Raw genomic sequence first — 22108 nt, forward strand, 5'->3', positions numbered from 1 at the left:
CATCTAGAGGGCTGATGTCCAGGCTGGAGAATATTAAGTGGGTTGGTCTTTTGCTTTAGCACATGAGTTCTCCAGTACTTGGGTCACAAGGATAGCAAATTATGGAAGGCCTTCTATCAGCCAGAGAAAGGAGAAAATGCAGGTAAAATAATCTGGTTGTTGGTGCAGGAAGAAGACGAAATGCAGTCGTTTCTCTAACAAAGATATTTGCTCCCCTGCTATTAGATTTATACCGCTACTCAGTATCTGTGCCTTCCAGCATGTACACTTTTTACTTAATGCTGAATAATCACACAAATTTTACTTATTTTTGAGAGAGAGAGAGAGAGAGAGAGAGAGAGAGAGAGAACAAGCAGGGGAGAGGCAGAGAGAGAGGGAGACACAGAGACACAGAATCTGAAGCAGGCTCCAGGCTCCGAGCTGTCAGCACAGAGCCTGATGCAGGGCTCGCGAACTGTGGAATCATGGCCTGAGCCGAAGTCGGACGCTTAACCGACTGAGCCACCCAGGCGCCCCGTGTCCAAATTTTAAATGCCTGTGAAAAACAAGCACAAATGATGATTTGTGCTACCAGCAGTGCAAATAGCTTAGCTAAGATGACGAGCATATGAAGATCCATGACCAAGTTTGCACACATGCAGATAGTTACAACTTCATTATAACAGGTGACAGTGACAGGGACTATATCTCGTTGATGATGACATCAGTTAGAAAATGCATCTCAGTTTCAGAGACATTGAGTATGTGAGGGGAAACAGGCATCCAGTTTTAGATGAACTGTGGTAGTTACAGATATATGGGGTGACAAAGTCCTGTAAATATTTTCTAATCACATGGAATGAAGCTGAAGAAATCTTGGCCCGAGCATATTTGACTTTAGGTGAATATATCTCTAATTCTGAATGAACACTGACTCATCGCAGCTGCTCAGTGAGAGCCTTTTTAAGAAACAAATGGGTAACTAAGGTTGATTTTTCTCCCCCGAAGGAGAAGGCAGAGTGTTGTCATTGCTGCTGTGGATTTATAACATGACATAAATTAAGTGTGGCCAAAGAAATATCACCAATGAGCTCATACTTTCAATATGATTACTTTTATTTTTTTTTATTCTATCCTGATGTTTATATATGTACCTTCTTAGTTTTAATACTTGTAATTATAATAAAGAATGTAACATTTTATACATTTCCCCTGAATGTTCTATCAAGACAGTATAATTATCATTTTATGGCTGTGTAATATTCCATTAAATTATGCACAATAATTTATTTAAAAATTCCTTACTGCTATACATTTAGATTGATTCTGGTACTTTGCAATTTTAGATTGAGCTGCAAATAACATTATTGTGCAGTTGGTTTTTCCTCCCATTGAGTTATTTCCTGAGGAAACAACATTCCCAGGAGTGGAGTTTTTGGTCGAAGGGAATGATACATTTTTATAGCCTCGGTATAAATTGCTATAAGAAACGTTGTAATAAAATTTCAGTGGCAATTTCTCCTTGAAGCTTCTGTAGGACAGGGGACTGTTTTAGCCACTTTATAATACTTGTCTTCTCCATTTTCTGGGATGTATATGTCATTGGAATCATGGCTTAAGAAGAGAGGGAGAAATGGATGATATACATTGCTATGGCTTAGTCGCCACAGGATTCCCCAACTTTCTTACAGCCTGGAAGCTATAGTTCAGTTCTTGCCTCTGCTTTTCCAACTTTCTCGGTCCTGTGCAACTGGATAGAGAGCTCTACTGGGTTCTGAGTTAAGTAATTATTAGGTAATGCACAGAGCAAGATTCCTTTTGAATCTTTCAGAACTGGATGGGAAAAGGGAAACTTTGTTTAAAGAAGGCTGGCTTGGTGGGGTGCATGGGTGGCTCAGTCAGCTGAGCATCTGACTCTAGGCTTTGGCTCAGGTCATGATCTTGCAGTTCTTGAGTTCACGACCCACTTTGGCTCCACATGGGGCTCGCTTGGGATTCTCTCTCCCTCTCTGCCCCTCCCCACTTGCTCGCTTGCTCGCTCTCTCTCAAAATCAATAAATAAACTTAAAAAAATTAAAAAAAAAACAGAGGCCTGGGTTGGTTACAATGGAATTTGCATGATGACTTTATGGAATTTCTTTAATTCAGAGGGTCAGAATACTGAAGTTTGTTGTGTTGGATTCAAGATCACGTGTATAGTCCCAAGTTATAAAAACAACAGCTACAACCACCAAATTTAGCCTGCAGCTAAAAGTTAAGGACACTCGAAGGCTATATATGAAAATCACGGAGCAGACTTCAGGATAGAAACATGCCCTCGCTGAGCTGTGTGCCATTTTGGAAGCTTTTTCATAATACTTGAGTTTAGGTCTGGGCTTCTATCATATTCTCCTCATGGCACTGAGAAAGTCAGTAACTAAAGCGACTGAAATATTTGTTTCCTATAATAACCAAAGGAAAAAAAACCCAGGCATTACAGTTCCTGCAGTTCTTACATGGGCTGTGTTCTTCCTGTAGGAGAGAGGCACCGTTGACCTATCTGTTGACCTAACCTAAGCACGCTCATGGTTGGAAATCCTTGTCTCCGTGATATTTCTCAAGTCCGAGTTACAAAAGGCATTAAGCTTCTTTTGGGGGAGAAGGCTATATAGGGCCAGGGATGTCATCTGTAGCCATGAGAAAGCAAAACAAAACTATCTCTAGAGGATGTCATTGTGGTCATTAGGACATGGAACTCGCTGTTTGCTAACTTGTGTTACAGTTGTCACTGTGCTAAATCTTAAAGCCTCAAGACACAGTGTGATATCGGGTTATCCTTGAATATGTTATTATTGATGTGTTATTATCCTTGATGTGTATGTCTTGATGTGTTATTATCCTACAATAAGGAAAAGTAGGGTACTCTTAGCAAAAGAAGAGGAAGGGATTCTGGGTAAACCCAACAAGTGGTCATTATAGGGGTGGTTCTAAATGCCAATAAGATTCAGTAAAAAGACGAGGTGGCCTTTCCTAGTGTTTTATTTTCTTTTGGATATGCTTTGCATTAATTCCTCTGTATTCTGACATTTTGAGTCATGTGTTTAGGAGACTACTACATTGTGTACTCTGTCTTGTACATGAATTAGTGTAGCTTTAGATCAAAGGAAATGAAACCCATCATCTTTTTTTTAGTGTTTGGAATGATTTACCAGTTCTTATAAGAGCCTTGGTTTGTGGACTCTGATGTAATGGGATTCATGTCCACATAGAAGTTAATTCTGTAAGTTTGTAGTTGATACTCAGTGGTGTCCACGCCGGAAATAATAATGATTTTTCTTTTCTTAGCCCAACCTCTGCTTAACATACCAGCATAATTAACAGAGAGATATACCAACAGCTCCAACTTCAAAGACTTTTCTCTTGAGAGAGATTTAGTTGCTATGCTATGCGAACCTTTATATGCCCTTATTCCTAGTTGTGGATGCATGAGACCAAGTGGCTGCTCTTTAAACTTTCCCTAAGGAGTCATGAGCTTGTAGCTCACCAAGTAGCCAGTTTCCTGCTGGAATGAACTTCCCTGTTTTTTTAGTGATATGCTTTCTTAAGAAGTCTTGATTACAGAACTTGTTAGCCACTGGTAAGCACCTTCGAGATTCTTGATTCTAGCCACACACTGAGAAAATGCAGGAAGAGACACGTTCTCTGAAGTTACCGACTTCTGAGTACACAGCCTATGCAGAGTCTCCTCAGAAATACTCGGTTTTCCTGTGGTCGTGTTGAGAATTTGGACTAAAGCGTGATTGTTCTGTTAACTCTGGGGAAAGGAAAAAGTGGGTATGTCATGGGAATAGATGTCTGACCTGTGTATACACAGGAACACTCCAGTTTTCAGTAGGATTGCCCGAAGTGAGTTCAGCCATTCCTTTCTGCCCTCCTCCCTCCCTTGTATCCTGCCTTCCTTCCTTTCTTTCTTTTGGCGGAGTAATGAACAGCTCTCAAGCTGAACTAGCTTAAATGGGTTCAGAATGAGAACTAATCGGTATCTGAAACAATAGTGTTACACCCCATTGCTTAAGATAAATGATACCTCATGCCACAGAGTAGGAGATTTTTCCACAGTTCATGGAGCAGTTGGTCTTTATGTCAAATTCAGCTTAAAAATAAGCTGTAATTTAAAAAATGCAAATTCTGAGAAAAACCTTAGCTAAAGGGCCGGCCACAGCAAAAGAGATAATTTGCCAATGTTTTGCATTAAGATTCAAGTCCTAAGAAGGAGATGGGCCAGGGGAGATTTCTTTTTGATTTGGAGGATCTTTCTTTTTTCTGAAAACATAATGCATCAGCCAATCCCAAATTCTGTCTGGGCTGAAATGAAGAGGAAGAAAGCATATGCAACGGTCGCTCAGTCACCTCTATGAAAACGGTTTTGTTTTTTTCCAGAGAGCAACCAGCCTGTCCTGAGTCAATAAGTCTACTTAGTGGATGGGGGTGAGAGCTTACGGATGAAATATCTGATCTTTGCCGTCTTCTCTTTATTCTGCAGAGAGGTTGTACACGTGTGGTTTTGTTTATCCTCTTGGTGGTCACCTTTACAGCTCAGTTGTTTCCCAATTGGGTAATTCCTAACATACACGCGCGCACACACACGCACGCATGCACTAACTTACCTGCAACCTCTTTCTTCATAGTTTCTTCTCAGAAATTTCTCTCATCTTTTAACTCTGTTACTGCCTTATCCTTATTCCACTGATGAGCTAATAAATGACACTTCTATTTGATGACCATAAGCATGTTTTGATGGCATCCACTCATCAAGGAAAAAGTAAATCTTAAGTTTTGAGATGAAATAAGACATGAAAAAGTACCATCAACCCTTAAGATCATGTGTTCTAGATATTCTCTGTTATTATTTACCCTCTCTATTAAACCTGTTTTTCGTCAAGCAACCTTTAAGAGAAAAACAGTCTTGCATCAATTGTATTTTTCATCTTTGCTTCATTCCTGGCATTACGAAAGTATTACATTTTGTGATGTTTTCATTGCAAATTTCCATTTCCACACATAGGGTTTTGTGGGCACCTCTGACAATCTAATTATCAAAAATATGGCAAACACAATTAACATTGTTTACTTCCACCTAGAATAGTGCTTATAGCTCAATGAATGTTTGTTAGATAAGTTTTTAAAATTCTGAGTGAGTCTCAAATAAATGGATATAGAATTGAACTACAAGACTACATTCCTTCTGTAAATTCACCCAGATTGTTAAATTGAAATCAGGATTCTGATGGTCCTTAAAATATCCAGGATTAGTTATCAACTTTAAGATAAAAACCAGCTATAAATACTTACTAGATAACAAAATATCACACATTAGGTGTCAAATTGTTATTTATTTTTTAAAATGTTTATTTATTGATTTTGAGAGAGACAGAGGAAGAGGCAGAGAGAGCTGACAGTGCAGAGCCCATACGGGGCTCGAACCCACAAACTGCGAGATCATGACCTGAGCTGAAGTCAAGAGTTGGATGCTTAACTGACCCAGCCACCCAGGCATCCCTTAGCTGTCAAATTTTTAATATAAAAATTGAAAATTCATACTCATTCACTGTTAATGACTATGGCCACCACTTTAAATATATATTGAGTATATCAATAGCTTTGATTATATGTTTATAAATAGTACTTATAAATTTAAGTATTTGAAAACTAGGGGTCTTAAATATCACAGCAGATAACTTAATTACTTTATAGATAATAAGTTATAATTAAAATACCTTGAATGTTTACCATTTGCTGGGGATCACATTAATCGTGTGATATGTGTTATTTCCTTTAGCCCTCACAGGAACCCTTTGAAAAGGAGAAAGAGACCTGCAGGTTAAAATTATTCATTTGGGGTCACAGAGCAGAGTCACTTAATCACAAACCTGAGATTTAAGCCACAGTCCTCCTGTGACCATGAGCCAGGCACTCTCCATCACGCCACACTGCATATGTAACATCGTTAGCAGATTTAAAGCTATTTCTGTGCGGCAGAGTCTGTGAAACTCCATTCTATCCTTCACTGTCAACCTGGGGTCTAACATGATTAAAGTTCTCTCCGTTGAGACAAATAGGCAACAGAAAGCATGCGTAATTAAGTTTTTAAACAAAAACAACAACAAGAAAGAAGAAAGAAAAGAAAAAAAAGAAATTAATAAAAGGGTGAACCCCATGACTGACATGGAGAGTGAGAATGCTAGGATCAGTGCTTAAAGGAGGTTATAACAAACGGTTATGGGCAAGTGGTTTGGGTTTAGTTTAATGGGATAGAATTTGCCTCCATTATATGCATATAGCTTTCTCTTTGAATAAACTAGCTAAATGTTGGTTGGCACCATCAAGGTGAGACTTGATACTTTTGATTTAGTATAAGCCAAATTGGACTTCTTTCCATTTTATATGTCTACTGAGAAAAAAAAAAAAAAACAGGGGTGTTCACAAAACTCAAGTTTAATGGCACTAGTTGACTCTCCTTTCACGAGAAACTAGGCCATTCTGTTATGCCAGTTTTGAAATGTGGGTTTTTACGGCTGTAACTAAAGATGACCTGCCAGCACAGGTCCACCCTCGGGGCCAGGTTCTTACCATTACACGGAAGTAAAGGATGAGCAGAGATGGACTGAAGTTTATCTTATTTAGTACATTTGGCTCATTTAAAATTTTAAAATGCATAAGTCAGATTTCCAGGAGGAAATTAGCAAAACTTGTAGCTGATTTATAAAATCAGATGCTGTAATGAAAAACTGTGTACAGCGAGTCCCTTAACTATGTTTATTTAATAAATTATTTTCAGTCTCTGGACCATGGTTAATAAGTATGTATTACATACTTTTTATTGCTAATTACAATTGAATTGAAGAGGTAGAATATTAACAAAGCCTTTCTTGAAGTAGCCACTGGGAGTAAAAGGCTCTGATTGACGTCTGTGAAATTACTCATACATTAAGACACAGCTCATGTAAAAAATGTGACAGCACGTTCTTTCTTATACCTTCTGTGAGGTAAGTAACAAGGTCAGAAAAAACAAAACAAAACACTGAAAGCAGGTTAAAAGCTCAGCTTTTCCCCTAACTTATTCTTCATTCACCATGTCCATTTAATTGTTAAAAATATAGTGTCTTAGTGCTGGTGAGAGTGGTGAGCAAGACAGAAAACGTCCCAGCCCTCCAGCAAGTGTACAATTTATAAAGGAGAGTAGATTTGGAGTACGTAATCATGAGTGTCATACATGGTATTATAGGAATAACAGGGGACAAAACCCAGCCGGATGTGGGACAGAGAAGATCAAGGGAGGTTGAGGAAGTGCTGGCTAGATGTAGGGAGTGGTAGGTAGAATATTCCTGGCCTGTGTCAGGGCCTAAGGTGAGCAGCAGAATGTGAGAAACCGTTACATTCTTATGTCATATGACTGAAGCACAGAGCCTCAGGGGGACCATAGGCAAGGTGGCCCTCTAAGGCATCCCATGAAGAATTTTCAGCAATCCCACTTCCTGGTATGTATCCAAAGGAATTGAAATCTGAATATCAAAGAGATACTTTCACTCCCATGTTGATTGTGGCATTAGTGACCATAGCCAACACAGGGAAGCCACACGAGTGCCCAGATAAATGGATAAAGAAAACGTAGTATAGACACAGAGTGGACTCTTATTCAGCCTTGAAAAAAGAAATCCTCCTCTTTGCAACAACATGGATGGACCCGGAGGATGTTATGCTAAGTGAAAGAAGCCAGACACAGAAAGACAAATATGGCACGATTTCACTTATACGTGGAATGTACAATAGTCAAACACGTAGAAGCAGAGAGTAGAATGATGGTTGCTAGGGATTGGTGAGGCATTGGGGGGGAAATACTGGTCAAAGCATATAAAATTTATGTTTTGCAAAATAAATAATTTCTGGAGATCTGCTATACAACATAGGCTTATGTTGAACAATTCTGTACTGCATACTTACAAAATTTGCTAAGAGGGTAGATCTTACGTTAAATGGTCTTACTGTAAAAGAAAAGACCCCCAAAACAGAAACACAAAGCAGGGGACAGGTGGAAACTTTTGGAGGTGATGTATAAGTGGATATGGCATTGATAATTATTATGGTTTCATGGCATATACTTATCTCCAAAGTCATTAAGTTGTATACATTAAATATCTACAGCATCATATGTATTAATTATAGCTCAATAAAGAAGTTACAAAAAAGACTTACAAAAAAATTTTTTCAGCTTTAACCTCTAACCCAAAGGGAAGCCATTGAAGGATTCTCCAATGTTTGGGAGGTTTGAATACGAGAAGAAGACAATCATTTCTTATCAACTCCTTTCCAGAGTGGTCTAGAGTGGGAATCCATTTTGAAAGATATGGGTGGTCACTGTTGAAGAAACCTTCAATAAGGAGCAAATAAGTAGTATTAAATATTTAATAAATAGTAAATCACTGTGTGAGATAGAACTCCTTATCCATTGGATTTACACCTCAGGTTACTTTACATTTGGTCTCTAAGAACATAAATAAAATGACATTGCCATCTACCCAAGGAAGTGTGTCTGCAATTGGACAGTTTTGAGTATTAGTTCTGAATCGGAGCAGGTATGTGTAGATAACCCAACCCCTGGATTTCTTTGGTCTTTCAATATTCTTGCTTGAAAATGTGCTCCAAAAGCAGCCAAAAAATGTGTGTTTTCATGAATAACTTCAAGTTTGGCTGCCCAAGCCTCTTCATTTATACTTGTCCTTTGACATTAATATGTTCGTGTGGGCAGAAATATAAAGGAGCTCATTGCTAATATCTGCTCAGGAACAGAAAGTCGAGGATTTCTGAGTATGGCCCTGACCTTAACTATAGCAGAGGGCTAGGGGTATTTCAATTCCCAGAATGCACACTCTTTCGAAAATGACCTGTGAACAGAGGAAATACCTTCATTTTAAACCTTTGCTCACATTATACCCTGAAAAAATTTTAAAGCAATTTCTGATAAAAAAAAAAAATAGCTATGTCATTACCTTAGAAATCCTTTCAATCAATCCACAAATATTTATTGGGCACCATACTTAAGTCAGGCAGTTCACTTTTTAACCCTTAATCTCTGAGTCCCGGAAATTAGATGTGTCAGGCTTCTTCACTTTATTGGTCAAACTTGGGATTAGAGAGATAAGCTTGCCCTAGGACACAAAACTAGTAAGTAGTGGAGACGGGATTTAAACAGGTCTGGACTGGCTGTTTCAAGAGAGCATGCCATTGTCACTGCCATGTGCCGCCTGCCTCCCAGGAGTTTATTTAATATTTATACTTACATGGGCTAGATATTTTGTGGATCACAAAGCTGTGCCCACCTGTCAGGAGAAAAGTGAGGGAGAGTTGTAAATAATGAAGACATGTGCTTCGAGGGAATAGTATTCGCTATCCTGGGGCAGGGTTTAGTGAAGTTCAGCTGGCTGAGAAGAGGACAGAGTCATGGGGTAGTGGGCTTCTTACTCTGTTTAGAAGGTAGTCTCCAGTAGAAGAGGGAAATGTTCGTACTTGCTTGTTTGCTTATCATTTGTCTCAAAATAATTAAACCTAAATGAGAAGGATTAATGAAAATCCTGGCTTCTTTCACTGATTGATGCTGTGATTGATGGTAAATAGAAAACAATAAATGTACACGAGTAGTCCCAGGCATTTTTATTTCTTTAAAAAGAAAGATGAGAACTTCTTAAACTATATTTTGCTGAAGATTAGCATCTTGTTGGATGTTAATCAGTACTCTGCCAAAAATTGCTGGTCCCACCGTGAAATAAACGTAGGAAATTCTAGAGGATACACGGTCAAACTTCCTGTTTATAATTGGTTTCGTTAGAACTTTTAATGGGAACACTGTAATCACTGATTCTCAGGCACCCTAAACCCATTGAATGAGAATCTCTGGGGTGAGACTCAGGCGTTGGTATTGTAAAAAGAAAAAAATTCCAGGTGATTTTGGTATGCGGAAATGCTACTGTAATGGAACATTCTTCTAGTACCTATGCTCAAGCTGGAGGCCAGTTGCTTCTTGTATCCACAACTGTTTGTCACAGTGGAGAAGAAATGATGACACATGACACAATGTAGGGAGGCTTTTGTAGCTTGTCATAGATTCGGTTCTTTATTCAATGAAAGTCAACTTTTATCAGAGAAACATCCTATGAATCACTAGTGATGGGGGAATGGGTGGAATTTCAAGAGGCAATGGAAGTAACCGGAAAGTAAGCCAAGTCTCACCTTGATTTCTGTCCACAATGCTTCTGTTTTTCAGGAAGCAGCAGCCAGGACCACCTCCCAAATCCAGTGCCCTTGGCTGCCATTCCCCTCTGTTACCTATGATGTCCTCTGCTGCAGGCCTGTGGAAGGCTGATGTCTGAGTTTCACCTTTGATGCTTTTTCCTTTGATCCTGGCAGGCTTCAGGTCATATTAAACGGGCTCTTGTTCTCTTTTAGTCTGTTCAATATGCCTGGAATTTTGTGAAATGAGTTTATTAAGGATTAGGGTTGATCTCCCTTCTCAATTCCTTCCATGGAGCCCAGTGTCTCCCAATAGGGATGAATCCCAGAGAGGAGACTCCTACTCCCTGGGCTTGCTCACCTCTCCAGCCACATGTCTCAGAACTGTTGCAGCCTCTGCCTTGAGCAGAGAAGGCTGTGCTCTTCTCCTCATAGTTCCTTGAGCACCACACCTTCTCTTTGCCTTAGAGCTTTTGCACAGGTGACTTTCCCCTCCTTGGGAGTGTGTCCTTTGTGCCTTCTGGCCAATTCCTATCTGACACATCTTTCTCAACTCAGCCCAGAGACTACCATTCCTGACAATGCCCTCCTCCCGCACCTACTCATCTGGGTTAAGGACCCCTCAGTTCTGCCACAAATAGCACCCACAACATGGTGCCACAGTGGTAGCTTACCCATATTTCTTCCCCGCTGGGTTGTAGATTCCTTGAGGGCAGGTCTGTGTTTCTTTTTTCAGTTCTCGCTTTAATGCCTGGGTTATCAAACTGCCTTCCTGAAGTTCACGAGTAAATGAAAGCACTGTCTTCTCCGCTCTTCCATACCCTGAACCCACCAGTCACATGTTCCCAGTTTCACATCCTTTGGGAGCACTTTCTCTTCTTTTCTGGAACACAATCTCTTTTCATAAATGGTATCTCCAATAGCGCCTCATCCATATTGACACCATATTGATTTCTACTTGCTAATCCATTTTTACTTTGTGATACGCATTTTATAGAAATGTCATGTGAGTTTTGTATTCCCAAATGGCACACTTTTCAAGATGATCTGGATTCTTTCACTTCCAACTTCAACTAGATATGAAATGACTAGATATGGAATGACCATTCTGATCATATGACTCGAGCCTATGTTGCAGCCTTATTCTGTTCAGCCATGCGTACCCTTTCTCTCACTGTGCCCTCATTTATGGCTCCAGCAGTGAACTTTCTGCTTGCAAATGTCTTCATTCATTTTTTAGTTTAATAATTCAATATCCTCATTTACTGTGTATCACTCAGCACCTCTTCTAGGTGCTGGGAATCCAGCAGTAAACAAAATATACAAAAACTCCCACCCTGGTGGGTGGAGGCAGAAAGTAAACACCATAAACAAGTAACATATGTAGTGTCACATGGCAATACAGACATTGGAGAAAATTAATATGATGGAAGGAGGACAGTGGATGTTGAGGGAATTGCGGTTGAAAATTGGAAGACTCACTGATAATGTGGCCTTTGAGCAGCATCCTGAGGGAATGAGTCCTTTGGGTATCAGGGGAAGAAAGTTCCAGAAAGAAGGAATAGCAGGTGCCAGCACCCTGGAGAGAGTATGCTAAGTGTGTAGGAGTGTGGAGGAACAGTAAGGATATCAGTGTGCCTAGAGCAGGCAAAGTGGAAGAATCACTAGGGAGGGAGCCGGGGAGGTGATGGGGGTGGACAGAGACTATAGGGTCTGGAGGTCATGATGAGAATGTCACCTACTTATCAGAACCTTTATGGGGCATCCACTGTTAGAACCAATGCCATTTTCAGTGCTTTGGAGGGTGCAAAGATGAATCAGACTCAGACTGTCGTCAGTGAGTTCTGACTCTGTAGTATGGGTACAGCCCCAATATGGGTGAGAAGCTTCTCATATCCCAAGTGCTGAAGCTAAGTGCTGACTCTCATATACTGTTGGTGCCAGTGTAAATCGATACACTATTTTCCCCCAACATAACTCAATCTGGCAAAATGTATATAAAACTCGAATACATGTGCTCTTTGACCCAGTGGTTCTACATCTAGGCTTTTTTCCTAAGTAAATAAAGAAGTATGCAAGGATATATAAGCAAGGATATTTACAGTGCATTGTTTATGACAGTGGGAAATTATTCAGCAGTGAGCTTAGGCAAATGAATAATTATATATCCAACTAAGGACATACTTTACATTTATTCAAAATGATGATGTAAGTATTGATATAGAAAGATGATCATGATTTATAGTTAAGTGGAATAAAGTTATAAAATGGCAAGCGAAGGATGAATCTATCTTTATAGCATATTCAAAGTCTGTGATTTATGTATCATGGAAACCTTATGAACATGAATCAAGGTTTTAACAGTGCTAATATCTGCAAAGTGGAACTTGGGGTGATTTTCCTTTCTTCATTATACCTCTCTGTATGGTCTGATTAAATAGGAAGATATTAGTGTGGCAATCAGAGAATGATTATCTCCAGTGTTTAAAAAGGAAAGTAAAGATAAATGCTCGGGCCACCATATACCCTGTGGCCAGTGTATGTACTCCTTTTCACCTGGGATCCCCGATCACATGAGGTGGATTTCTGGGTCCCCACATTAAAAGACTTACTGGGCTTTTTATCCATCTCCTTTTTTTTTGTCTGCCCAAGTAGGGCAGATCTAAGTACACATCCTCTTGACTCTCCCTTCCTTCCACCCCTTCCTAAATTTCCTTTGACGTCAGTTTCTTCTAAGTAAAGGTGATAAACGGAAATATTGCACAACAGGAGCCATATTCATCAGCGGGACTTGCCGACTGATGAACATGCCTTATACATGCGGGGCCCTGTTTGGGACTCTGTGGTCCTGGATGAGAAAACATTCCTGGGTCCCCAAGGACACTTATTACTCATGGTTGTTACTTCTTGAATATTACTGGTGCCTATTCAGGACGTGAAGACTTAAAAATGGGTTTGTCCTGCCCCTTGCCTGTCCCCTATACAGTCCTGACTCAGCCAAGCAGAAAAAAATTAATAGTGTTCTGAAAGGACTGAACAAAAGCTATAGTTTCCCACCAATCCCCCTGGGGAGCTAGAGATGCCAGGGCTGTGGTTCGGAGGCATTAATTCTGCTTGCTTTGACTTTGCCAACTGTGTTTTATTTCTTTTTTTCTCGCTCACTGGGCACTTCATTGTAGCGTTTTGTATAAAAGGAAACCTTCAGCAAGTATTGCAGTTTCCCTCATGTGCTTAGGCAGCGAATGCTGTCAAAAGCACTCAGTATGATAACAAAACGGCTCTCATCAATGACATTTTTTTTTTATTATGGATTTCCTAGCTCTCTGATAGGCTGCGCCTTTGATTTAGGCTTTCAAAAAGAATTTAATCATGAAAGAAAGCCCTGTGTGCCAGGTGAATCCTCTTGAAAGCAATTGCCTTTTATATCTCCAGGTTCTTAATCGTTCCTCCAGTCTGCCTCTGCTGTTTTATTCTCTTTTATGTTTGGATCAACATGTAAATAGCCAAAGTTGATGGCTGATTTTACTTAAGGCAGATGTAATGGAAAGGTAGAAATGAAATCCAGGCTCAATGGGGGAAGGAGAGAATATGCCATTTGGGGAACCAGAGATATAGGATGCAGATCCAGTCTATCAAAGGAGGACTTTCCATGCCTAAATTTTTGCATCGGAAATATGGGACTGTTCCATATTAGCTTTCCCTAAAGTGAGTTGCAGAGAACCGTAGTCCCATGAAGTGTTCTAAGATAGTGTTCCAAGGTCAGATAGGTTAGGGAAGTTCTATGTAGTATACACTATCCTTAATGGTTTTGAACCACTAGTTCGAGATTTTCCATAAAGGTTTATTTTGTTGAATACAGATTTTTTCTATCTTATTTGCCCACTGAACTCTTTTAGAAGAACCACTCATTATGTCCCTTTTCTCCTTCTGGGAAATTAGAAAGATTAATGAATTCTCTATAATTTAGATGAAAATATATGTGTCCTGGCATTCAAAGTTAGGGCAAAAAATTAATAGATTTAGGGGTCTTCTACTTTATATCTAATTTCATGACTCTTTAACAATATACAAAAAGCAAATATGACAGTGTTAACAATTGTTAGTTTTGAAAAGAGATTATGGGTTATGCTCCTTTTAATTATGTGTTCAGTTTCCGAGAAAGTCAGTTAAGGCACATGGAAAATGTAGATGTTAATTGTATATTCATCTGTTCATTTATTCAAGAAATGTTTTTGGAGTACTTAAAATATACCATCCATGATTCCTGGCACTTTATCTAAATAAATAGATAAAGATCTCTGTCCTTGAGGTGCCAGACTAAGGTTTAACTCAATAAATATTTATGAATTATTGAGACTCGCTTCTAATAATGTCTGAGTAAGCTCCTCTCTGACTGACCCTTCTTCAGTTAACAAGTATAAACTCTAGACAAAACAAAAATAAAACAGAACAAAAAAGCAAAACCAATGGCCAGAAGATGCTCGAGAACAACCAAATGTAGGTAGTTTCTGTAGGGGAATCAACACTTTGATGAAGCAGAAGACATTGGCTGAGTTCCCATTTCCATGGCTCATGAACTGAGTGAAGGCTCAGTTTGCCCTATACATATGGAGCTCTAAAACTGTGATACAAAATCTGAATTCTTCTTGGTTGATGGAATCAGACGACAAAGTTCTGGACAACACAGCCTCTGGAAAGTGATGGAACCAGAAAGAAGGAGCCTAAAGGTTTGTCTATACACGCATTCCAACCATCTGACTGACTCCTGACATGAGAATGTCTAGAGCAGGTTCCAAGCATCCTAGTTAAGGATTAGATTGAAACTGTCATCCAAGAAAGAGTTTGAAGTTCAAGGCCTCTCATGCTAATTGCCTGCTAACATAAACAATCTTAACAACAAAACTCTCTTTAGAGGAATAAAGCAGGATCTAGAAATCCATAATCTAAAATTATTTAACACACAAAGAATCAGGAAAATTTGATTCATTATTAAGAGGAAAGAAAATAAGGAAAGGCCAACCCCAAGATGAGCCAGATGTTGGCATTAGCAGGCAAGGATTCTGAAGTAGCTATTAGAATGTTGCTCAAGCTCTTGAAGAAAATACGTTCATCATGAATTTGTTTTAAAGTAAATCTTAGCGGAGAAGTAAAAAGAATAGCAAAGAATAAGTGGAAATTCTACAGTTGAGGAAGTGAATATTTGAAATTTAGAAAATTCACCGGTCAGCTTCGGTAAAAAGAGGTGATGATGGGCGAGTCTGTGATCTTGAAGATCAATAGAAATTAATGAATTTGAAGAATAGGAAAAAAAATTAAAGAAAGAAAAGGAGAGGCACCTGGGTGGCTCAATCGGTTGAGTATCTGACTCTTGATTTTGGCTCAGGTCACGATCTTGTGGTTCATGAGATCAAGCCCAGAGTTGCACGATCAGCGCAGAATCTGCTTGGGGTTTTCTCTCTGTCCCTGTGCTCCTCCCCTGCTCATGTGCCGTCTGTCTGTCTGTCTGTCTCTCTATCTCTCTGTCAAATAAAAAAAGGAAGAACAGGACCTCAGAAACATGCAGCAAAATATGAAAACATTTACCATAACTCAAATCCCAGGAGAAGAGAGTGGGAATGGGGAAGAAATAATGGCTATTTTTCTCTTTTACTTTGTTGAAAGACATTTACAAATTTGAGGAGCTTAGAAAAACTTAAAGCAGGATATATACATCGAAAACATGCCTAGGCAAAACATAAACTGCGAGAAACCAAAGATTAGGAGAAAATCTTGAATGCAACTGGAGAAAATCAACATTTGTGTAAAGGGGAATGACAATTTAAGTCATTACTGATCTCTTGTTAGAAAGAGATGGAGGCTAGGATACATTAGAACAAAATTTTTTTTTAATGTTTATTTCTGAGATAGAGACAGAGCATGAGTGGGGGAGGGGCAGAGAGAGAGGGGGGCACACAGAATCCGAAGCAGGCTCCAGGCTCTGACTTATCAGCACAGAGCCCGACGCGGGGCTTGAACTCACGAACTGCGAGATCATGACCTGAGCGGAAGCCGGACGTTCAACCGACTGAGCCACCCAGGCGCCCCTAGAGCAAAATCTTTATTTTTTATTTTATTTTTTTTTAATTTTTTTTTCAACGTTTATTTATTTCTGGGACAGAGAGAGACAGAGCATGAACGGGGGAGGGGCAGAGAGAGAGGGAGACACAGAATCGGAACAGGCTCCGAGCCATCAGCCCAGAGCCTGACGCGGGGCTCGAACTCACGGACCGCGAGATCGTGACCTGGCTGAAGTCGGACGCTTAACCGACTGCGCCACCCAGGCGCCCCTAGAGCAGAATCTTTAAAGAGGCTTTAAATGGCAAACTGTTAACCCAGAATTCTCTATGCAGGAAAAATATCCTTCAAGAGTGAATGCAAAATGAAGACAGTTTTCAGTAAAATCAAGAGACTCTCTTACCAACAGACCTGAACTGGAAGCAGTGTTGAAAGAAGTTCTTCAGTCTGAGAGGAAATGACAGCAAATAGAAATGATCAAGTTCAAGAGTTACCAGAAAGATAGAGTAGTCAAGACAGCATGGTATTGGCGAAAGAGGAGACACATAAATCAATGCGATAGAATAGAGAGCTCAGAAATACAGCCACACAAATATAGTCAACTGATTTTTGACAAAGATGTAAACACAATTTAGTGGAGAAAGCAGAAGTTACCCAAATATATGTATGTGTCAAAACTCAACAAACGTACACTTATGATTTACGCGTTTCAGTGTATGTTCATCTTAAAAGGGAAAACACACTCACACAATAATGAACTTCAGTTAATGATATGTATATTGACAGATTTGGGGCAGGATGGAACACTGTCTTCGATTTACTTTGAAATACATTAAAAACAAGATGCATTGATGCATGGATAGAGGAATGAGCAAAAATGTGACAAAGCAGATTAGCAAAATTGTCATCATGATTTCAAGTGGTAGGGATACAGGTGCTAATAGTATTATATTTCTCTGTATATTTCTTCGGTATATTTCTCTGCATGTTTCAAGTGTGTTGTGATAAATATTGTAAAAAATATTTATGGACTGCCCACTGTGGACTTGTATTTCTCACCATGGTCCCCCAAATCAGGAAAAGGTAGTTCTTTATTCTCAAGGATCTCCCAGTCTAAGGAGAGAACAAACATATAAACAATAAAGACACTGTACTATAAATTCAGTAGACATGAAAACAAGTTATTACAGCAACACAGAGAAAGGAACCCATAATCCAAACCTGGGGAGGTCAGAGGTGGTAAAGGAAGGTGCCTGATATTAGGTGAATCCTAAGGGAAGAGCAGTTTGCCACGTAATGTGGGGAAGGAGGGCAGAGGGAGCATTGTCTCCAGGTAAAGGAGGCGTCACGGGCCAAGATAAAGAAGAAAGACAGCATGAGGTGTGTAAGCACCTGCATTTTGGTGTGACTAAAGTTCAATTTACAAGAAGAAACTGGTGGGATGCTAGATATAATCAAAGGTCAGACATGTCAGTTTGGGCTTGTTTGTGGGGGGGTGGGGGCGTATAGAATGATTATAAATAAGGAAACATCATGAGTACATTTGAGTTTCCAGCAGTCTTCTCTGGCAGCTGTGGGGGGTAGAATCAAAGTATGGCATTCAGAGGAGTAGTTGGACAGTTACAGTAATGAGACTTGTTCACTCTTATGTGGATCCTGAAAAAATTAACAGAAGACCATGGGGGAGGGGAAGGAACAACAAAAAAAAAAAGGGTTAGAGAGGGAGGGAGCCAAACCATAAGAGACTCTTAAAATCTGAGAACAAACTGAGGGTTGATGGGGGGTGGGAGGGAGCGGAGGGTGGGTGATGGGTATTGAGGAGGGCACCTGTTGGGTTGAGCACTGGGTGTTGTATGGAGACTTGATGAGGCAGACAAGGGGACTCCGTTTAAGACCTAGGGAGAAGGCAAGGTCAGATATGGGTTCAAGGTGTCCGTATAGCTGATCATCTATAAAGGGTGATTTGAAAGTGAAAATTGGCATTGGATAGTTACGCCAGGGGCGAGGTCCTTTAGGTGAAACAGTCCAGGGCAAATGGAGTACATTCCCGTATGAGAGATGAAGGGGCATGATTTCGAGTGAGGAGCCTGGCATGACTCTGAGTCTCCTGACTCAGTTGACAGAGATAGGAACAGGTTTAGAAGTGAAGATGACGAGGGGCTCCTGGGTGGCTCAGTCAGTTGAGCGTCCGACTTCGGTTCAGGTCCTGATCTCACGGTTTGTGGGTTTGAGCCCCTCATTGGGCTGTGCACTGACAGCTCAGAGCCTGCTTCTGATTCTGTCTCCCTCTCTCTCTGCCCCTCCCCACTTGCGCCCTGTCTCTTTCTCTCAAAAATTAATAAACATTCAAAAAAAATTTTTTTTAAGTGAGGATGATGATGTAGGAAGAAGTTTGTGGTTTGTTGGTTTCTGCTCCATGGCTTTACAATCTAGAGAAAACCTGACCTTTTGTGGCTACGGAAGAGAAGCACAGAAGTGGCATCCCAGCTGGATCGTAAAGAACGTAGGATTCAGATCCCCAGAAAGACACAAGGAGACGTGAGGCCAAAGGTGAGCTCTGTGCCTTGATCTCTGAAGACATTTTTTAAAGGAACTGTTTTTTGGATTCCTAAATATTTCTAAAACGGAAACAACTCAGGTACCCGTTATTAGAAGTTTAGGCGCCCACGTGAGAAATAGACACAAAAGACAGACATGAGATCCGTATATCTAGATCTATCTCTATTCCTGTTATTACTAGATCTGGACGGAAGCAGGTGGCTTGGACCTGTGACCACAACTGTGCCTTCTAAGACCTCCCTGGTTGGATCTTGGGGAGAGGAGTCTTTAAGGTAGTCAGCATGATATTCTTGTTATCCTGGGTGCTCTATAACTTCTAGGTGGAACTCCTATCCAGACAGGCAATTATCCATCTAGAAGAGTCACTGCCTCATCTGTATCAAGCCCCGAGAGAGGGGCCAAAGAGATAAAGACAACATATGACACCTGACTTTTAGGTCATTATCTTGTTCACATCCAAAAAGGAAATCAACTGATGTCAGAATCTGCCTACGCATACCTGTTGGATAGCTGTTCCCATGTTGGGGAGTCCACTGTTGGGGAGTAAATAAAGCGTGGGGAGAACAGATAGAAGTTTTACTGGCGTGCCATCCCTTGCTGGAGTGAGAGCTATTTCATCGATACGTGCAGGCAGGGAGTAGGGTCCCTTCTAACAACCTTTATATCTCCACCATAACTCAGGTCCAATTTTGTTGACTACTTCAGAAAGACATTATATCCTTCATAGAATGCTCCCACTAGACTGTCTGCCTGCGAGCCTCTCTCTTTTTTCTTCACCCACTATGGTTTCTAGGCACTGACATATTCACATTTGTAGATTTACACTCGGTTACAGATTCTTTAAGCTGTAATTTCATTTTGCTTCCATTCCTACCTGATTGATTTCATTTGAACAAGATACACCTTTGATCGCCGTCTTCATGATGAATTCTATACTACCAAGTCTCAGTGATATTTATGAGGTAAAATTGATCTTTTTTGCTGAGCCTCCAGTTCACCTTGACTTTTTACCCCAACCTATATTAAATGCATCAGTATGTCTGCTGAAACATATGTAGATTCTTGTACTTTCCCCTGTGTTCTCCTTTGAATTACCAGGCACCTTATCCACTGTTAATCTTTTTTTTTTTTTTAATGTCAGAAGTGATGTGGACTGTCTTAATATTTTTCCCATTTTAACTGAGAATATTTCATCTTTCCTTCCAATTGCAAGTGAAAGTCCCCTAAATCAGAATAACAAATTATTTTCTTCCCAGTCATCATGATATACTTTTTGTCAGAGATATTCTATAACCTCTAGGCGGAACTCAAGGATACGTGCTGTACTGCTCCCTCTTTCCAAAGTCGGGGAAGAAGTGTGTGTGTGTGTGTGTGTGTGTGTGTGTACGTGTGTGTGTGTGTATCTTCACTATAGAATTAGTGGCTTTTAGCAGGGACAGGAAAATCTCTCTCTCAAGCCTGGATAACATCACTAGAGCCTCTTTTCTCCTTACTTTTTCTTCCTTGCCAAATGAGCTGGGAATACTTCTATTTGGAAGGAGTCCTTGATCATGGAAGACAGAAGAGGACAGGGTGCCTTTGTGGTTCAGTCAGTTAAGCCTCTGACTCTTGATTTCAGCTCAGGTCATGATCTCATGATTTGTGCATTCCAGCCCTACCTCAGGCTCTGTGCTGACAGCATGGAGCCTGGTTGGGATTTTCCCTCTCCCGCTCTCCCTGCCCCTACCCCAATCAGTCTCTCTCTTTCTTTCTAAATACATACATACATACATACATACATACATACCTATCTACATACATACATACAATTTTTTTAAATTTTTTTTAACGTTTATTTATTTTTGAGACAGAGAGAGACAGAGCATGAACGTGGGAGGGGCAGAGAGAGGGAGACACAGAATCCGAAACAGGCTCCAGGCTCTGAGCCATCAGCACAGAGCCCGACGCGGGGCTTGAACTCACGGACCGCGAGATCATGACCTGAGCCGAAGTCGGCCGCTTAACCGACTGAGCCACCCAGGCGCCCCCATACAATTTTTTTAAAAAAGAAGAGGAAGGCTGGCAAGGAGAGCCTGGTAAGATACATTTGGCTCTGGAACTCTGGCAAGCGCGCTTTCTTTGTCAATGCTGTCACTAGGAGAATAGTAAGATCTAGAAAGCCAAGAAGAAAACCCTTCAGCCTCATTTTAGTTAAAGCCCAAACCTAAAAGGTAGAATAATGGCCATGGCTCATCCAGACCACTGTGAAGGAAAAAAATTACAAACCTATCCTTATATTTACATACGGGGGTTTCTGTTCCATTCTTAAGGAAGGAACAGTGTTAGAGAAATACTTCTGGCCCTTTCACCCAACTTTTTTTTTCAAGAGGAGAGTGAGACAAATTCAGCTGGTGAGGCGGTATGGAGCCCTTGGAAGCCTTTGAGTCTTCTTGATGGGGACGTGGCCACTGCCCTGTGACTCAGGTGACATGGGACATCTCCTCTATGCAGCTTTCAGGGTTGGCAGGGATTTGCAGTTCTCTGCTCTTAATTTCAGCTTCTTCAAGACCGTAACTGCATAGGTACCTAAGGGTTGCATACTTAACCAAACTCTAGGTTTGGGAAGTGGTAAAGGAAGCTTTGCAGTGGCCTCTGATCCGGATTTATTGCCAATTAGGCTGATAGTTTGATGCCTATGTGGCTAGTTCACTGTGTTTGTATCCTGGAGGGGACAAGGGAAAAGTGGTGATCTGGATACCAAGTCCCACCCTGAACTTTCACCCAGCTCACCAGGATAGTAGGTCCCACTGAGGTTTAGATATCAAAGATTTCACTAAGCATAGAGCTTTAGATTTTCCTGGGATGTATTCTGTGCACATGGATCCCTCATCACACAATGTGACCTATTACAGTGTCAGCTAGCCAAAGATCCAAGGACTTAGGATCCCTGGTGGAGTATCTCTTTCCATCAACTATAATCAACATCCCTAGCTAAAACCCTGTTCTTTTTGGAACAATGGAGTTTTGGTCTAGAGAACCAAAATATATTATTTATATATTATAATTATACAATAATACAAATTACTGCCCATATTCTTTCCTTTTTGAAACCCCAATACGATGTGGAGGAAATGATTCAATCATGACCTGTCATGTGGCAAAGTGGTCCTAGACATAGGCCACCATAGTTAGAGAAAGATCTACAATAGGATGTAATAAGGGGAAAGGCATATCGAAAGGGAATTGTTACTTAGAACACGACTGGCAAAATCTG

General features: G+C 40.4%; 1 long non-coding RNA gene across 4 annotated transcripts in view; it reads left to right on the plus strand.

The window, feature by feature from the left end:
- LOC111557297 overlaps positions 1-22108 on the plus strand; it is a 175423-nt gene that overhangs the window by 24924 nt on the left and 128391 nt on the right. The window lies entirely within an intron of this gene.

Source organism: Felis catus, chromosome A2 (assembly GCF_018350175.1).
Source record: "Felis catus isolate Fca126 chromosome A2, F.catus_Fca126_mat1.0, whole genome shotgun sequence".
Classification (NCBI taxonomy): domain Eukaryota; kingdom Metazoa; phylum Chordata; class Mammalia; order Carnivora; family Felidae; genus Felis; species Felis catus.